The sequence below is a fragment of the Balaenoptera musculus genome, chromosome 7, assembly GCF_009873245.2.
Source record: "Balaenoptera musculus isolate JJ_BM4_2016_0621 chromosome 7, mBalMus1.pri.v3, whole genome shotgun sequence".
In the NCBI taxonomy this organism is placed as follows: Eukaryota; Metazoa; Chordata; class Mammalia; order Artiodactyla; family Balaenopteridae; genus Balaenoptera; species Balaenoptera musculus.
This window is the reverse complement of record NC_045791.1, coordinates 79,836,880-79,842,407: the sequence shown is the minus strand read 5'-3', so window position 1 is coordinate 79,842,407 and position 5,528 is coordinate 79,836,880.

Below are 5,528 nucleotides of genomic sequence, written 5' to 3'. Positions count from 1 at the left end.
CAGCACTATTTACAATAGCCAAGTCATGGAAGCAACCTAAATGCCCATCGACAGACGAATGGATAAAGAAGATGTGATACATATATACAATGGAATATTACTCAGCCATAAAAAGGAACGAAATTGGGTCATTTGTAGAGACGTGGTTGGATCTAGAGACTGTCATACAGAGTGAAGTAAGTCAGAAAGAGAAAAACAAATATCATATATTCACGCATATATGTGGAACCTAGAAAAATGGTACAGATGAACCGGTTTGCAGGGCAGAAATAGAGACACAGATGTAGAGAACAAACGTATGGACACCAAGGGGGGAAAGTGGCAGGGAGGGTGGTGGTGGTGGGATGAATTGGGATATTGGGATTGACTTATATACACTAATATGTATAAAATAGATAACTAATAAGAACCTGCTGTATAAAAAAATAAATAAAATAAAATTTAAATGATAAAAAAAAAAAAAAAGAATCCACCTGCCAATGCAGGGGAAACAGGTTCGATCCCTGGTCCAGGAAAATCCCACATGCCGCGGAGCAACTGGGCCTGTGCACCACAACTACTGAGCCTGCACTGTTTCTGTTAAGCAGAAACTAACACACCATTGTAAAGCAATTATACTCCAATAAAGATGTTAAAAAAAAAAAGAAAAAAAAGATTACATATGAGATTTCATGATGTCAATAAAATGGTGGGAAGTTTTTTGGTAAAAAAAAAAAAAAGATATACATAGATATCCACAGTGTATCTTCAAAATGTATGTAGGGATTTTGAAAATGGGGAATCACTATTTCATTAATAATGTTTTATTTAATTAAAATTGCAAAAGGATAAAAAGGTACAAGTGCAATGCTCTTATTAATCACCTATATCCATAATTTCAATGAACAATGTATAGTTTTGGTCATCTTTATTGTGTTTTTTCCAATTATATTATTGAAATGTAATCTTACATTTGCTGAATCTAATAATAAAAATGTGGGCTTGTAAAAAAAAGACATTATTATTTTTCAGTGAGTTAATACATACTTTAAAATTTTCTGTTTTAATTTTTAATATGGTAAATATCAACAGATATAACACACATAAACAAAAGCTCTTTGGGGTCTTCAATAAATTTAAAAGTTTAAAGGAGTCCTGTGACTGAAATGTTTTGAAACTGCTGCTCTAGCTTATTTCAACTTCCCCTTTGGATTTCAATTTAGATTTTATTTATTTTTTTGCATGTTTTTCATGACCATCCTGGTTGGATGTGAAGGTCCTATATACTCCCTTAATAATACACTGTACTTCACTTATTAGCAGCTCTACACTTATTAGCATTATATTTTTGTTTTTGTTTTATATAACAATAGTTTTATTGAGACATAATTAACATCATACAGCTCACCTATTTATTTATTTATTAATTATTATTATTTTTTAATCCAACAAACATGTAGATTTATTTTAAATCAGTTTGGTACATGATACAGATTGGTTTTGCAGTTTTTAATGAAATGAAATAGAAATTTCTAAATACAGCAGTGTCTGTGCAACAAATATCTGTAAGGTAAAATAAGGGATTTTAATAGAACTACAATCTGCATGAACAAATCAGATGAAAAATCTGAAAATGTTTCTATATACCTTCTGGATTAAAAAGAACCCCCCAAAAAAAGAACCCCAAAATTATTAATGGCCCAAGATACTAAACTGCTAAAGGAAGAGGGGAAAAGCCTGTGAGTTCTGTTGTAAGAGCTCTTTTTGTAAAATCTAATTCCATATTATGATTCTGTTAGAGCAGTATTCAAAATTACAGAAGATGAGAGGCTTCATCAGCTATATTTTCACAAAAATAGCTATAGTGTTAACATTAATGTGTGGCAAGGTATTCCTATCTAGGTAAATGACAATTATACCATTGTAGCTAATTTTTACCACTTTGGGAGAATGGAAATTCTGTATATATATATATATATTTTTTTTTATAAATTTATTTATTCTTTTTTTTTTTTTTTTTTTTGGCTGTGTTGGGTCTTCATTGCTGTGCATGGGCTTTCTCTAGTTGAGGCAAGCAGTGGCTACTCTTCATGCAGTGCACGGGCTTCTCATTGTTGTGGCTTCTCTTGTTGCAGAGCACGGTCTCTAGAGTGCAGGCTCAGTGGTTGTGGCGCACGGGCCTAGTTGCTCCGCGGCATGTGGGATCTTCCTGGGCCAGGGATTGAACCCGTGTCCCTTGCATTGTCAGGCGGACCCTCAACCACTGCGCCACCAGGGAAGCCCAAATCTGTATATTTTCAACTGAATCTTGTATCTTAAAGCACTCACTAAAAACTAATAGCCATGGCACCATAATACAATTTTTTGTGGGGTACCTAAAATATTACTACTGAGGGAAACAAAAATGTGAGGTAAGCCTACCTTTCCCCAAAAATCTTTGAAGCCAGAGATTTTAAACAATTAAGGCACCTGAAAACATTAGGTATATGTACCAATGCGCAAGTAAAACAAACTTTAGCTGTACCAGCAAGTAAAGAAGAAACAGTAAATCTTCATTTTAAGAACCTTTAATTATCTAAATGTAAGGAATTTTGGCTTATGAAATGGACCAAAGCAACTTGTCACTTCTTACTATAAAATATTGAAAACCAAGTGCTGAACACAGCCACTATAGGCTAAAGAAACTAAAACAAAAAACCTTAATGACCTAGAAAAGCAAAACCTCATTTTAAACTGATTTAAGCCTCTGAACTAATCCAATGTGTCAAAGGCAGGGAAGAAGTATCCCTCTAAACCTGAAAAAACTAGTGCTTCATAAGGAAGCTAAAGAAATAAAAGTATGCATGCTTATTATACTACAGCAATTGAAACTGAGAAGAAGAAAGGATGGAAAAGGAGAAAGAAAAAGTACAACCTGTTTATCCAGGGCAATCATCATTAAAAATCTACAGTAATCTGATCAACTAAAATTTTTTCTGAAATTATACTGCTCACGTTTGCTGTCTCAAAACTTAAAATGATTGTCTCATTTAAAGAGTTAATAAATGATTCTAAAACAACTTCTTTCTTTCTTGCCTTACAGAAGTTACTTTTCCAGAAAGCTTTGTGGAAATCCTTTTAAGGTACAACAGTGTTAGGATAATTTTTTGAAGTACAAAGGAAAATATAATTAAATCAACTTTATCTCTATACTTTTTAACAGCCATAAGCAAAATGTTGGGAGATTCAATAAATGAAGGCTTTTGACTTTGTATAACATCCTTTAAGTTACTCAGGCTTGAAATAAAGTAGGTAAGTTTTCAATTAAATACTAACAGTACGGTATCTAAAAGCAGGTTTACTACTGCTCACAACCACAGTTACATCCTCAGACCAACCTTTCCCTTCATTAATGTGAAAGAACAAATCACCAACATTGTAAGTTACAGTCCACCTTTCAGTCTGTCTTTTAAGGCACTGTTCTTTATTTTCTCAATGATACAAGGTGCTTTACAAGTATGAACAATAACCTGCTACACTTTAATGTTTTGTATCCTTTCCATTCATTTCTTTAAATCTGGAATGTAATTCCCTGTGAGCTCACCTATTTAAAGTGTACAATTTTTAGTTTTTCAGTGTATTTACAGAGCTGTACAGTCATCACTCAAGCAATTTTAAAGCATTTTCATCACCCCTCAAAGAAACTCTGCTCTTTGTTACTCCCCATTTCCCCACTAATCCTCCAGCCCTAGTAGAATGCTAGAGCAGTAGCCCACTAATCTATTTTCTGTTTCTATAGACTTGCCTATTCTGTGTATGTCATATAAACAGAATCATACTTTGCGACTGGCTCCTTTCACCTAACATAATGTTTTCAAGTTTCATCCACATCATATGAAGACTTCATTCCTTTTTATGGCTTAATAATGTTCCTTTGTATGGCTATACCACTTTTCTTTATCCATTAGTCAGTTGATGGACATTTGGGTTGTTTCCTTTTTTTTTTTGCTATTATGAATATGGCTGCTGTGAACATCTGTGTACATGTTTTTGTGTGAACATACATCATCAGTTCTCTTGGGTGTATACCTAGGAGTAGAATTCCTGGGTCATGGTAACTTTATGTTTAACAGTTTGAGGAACTGCCAGAATGTTTTTCAAATGAAGTGTTTTCCAAAGCATTTTATGTTCCTACTAAGTAGAGTATGAAGGTTCCAATTTCTCCATATCTTTTTCAGTACTTATTATTTTTCTTTTCATTTATAGACAATATCCTAATGGGTCTGAAATGGTATCTCATAGTGACTTTAATTTGCATTTCCTTGATAGCTAATGATGTTGAGCATCTTTTCATGTCCATTTGTATATCTTCTTTGGAGAAATTTCTATTCAGATATTTTGTCCACTTTTAAATTGGATTATTTGTCTTTTAATTGTTGAATTATAATAGTTCATGTATTCTGAATATTAGACCTTTATCAGATATATTATTTGCAAATATTTTCTCCTATTTCTTAGGTTGTCTTTCCAACATAAAAGACAAAAGTTTTAATTTTGATGAAGTCTATATTATTTATTTTTCTATGGTTACTTGTGATTTTGGTGTCATATCTAAGAAACCATTGCCTAATCCAAGGTCAAGAAGATTTATATCTATGTTTTCTCCTAAGAGTTTTATAGTTTTAGCTCTTACATTCAGGCCTTTGATCCACTTTAAGTTAATTTTTCAAATATTGTGAGGTAGTGATCCAAATTCATTCTTTTGCATATGGATATCCAGTTGTCCCAGTAAGTTTTGTTGAAAGACTTCTTTCACCATTGAATTGTCTTGGCATTTTTGTCCAAAATTAATTGATGTGTGAGGATTTACTGATTTATTCTGGAATCTCAGTTCTGTTCCATTTGTCCATATCCTTATGCTCTATGCTTTTGTCAGTAGGGCCACTATATTTTAAAGAACTCACAGAAGGACCATTCTTTAATTCAAAGCAATGAAGTCAAGGGTCGGAATCAGCTTCTTCTCGCCACCAGTTTAGAACTTTCAGGAGCATCTTTTTCATCAGTAGCCATCAAAATCCTGCCCAATGGGATCATGTTTTGTTTTGTTTTAATTAAGTTCATGTGTTTGGCCAGGGTTGGTTAACCAAAAGTGCTAGCTCTAGGGTAAGAAGCACTAGAGTGCTAGGTATACAGTATACACTACTGTATACACTAGGTATACAGTCCAATTTATTCAGGGAGATCGATGAGCAAGGCCAGGAGGAGACAATAGAAGTATCTTGGCTCAGCCTTCAGAAACGCGCAAGGTATCGGAGGGAGGGGTCTGTGCTGTCAGTACGCTTCCAAACGTCGAGACTGGGCACCCGGAACTTTTCCCCAGGGGGATGGGCTTGGGACCCAGGCACAAGGCCTAGTCTAGGTGCAGCTGAGGGGACTGTCGTTTATTCACTCGCGCGACCACCACTAAAGCCGCTCAGCCCTCCCGCCTCCGGGCGGCCCCCCCACTGGTTTTCCCGCCTCGCCTTTCCTCGCTTCCTTCTCCGTCCTCTTAGCGCGTAGCGGAAGTGACG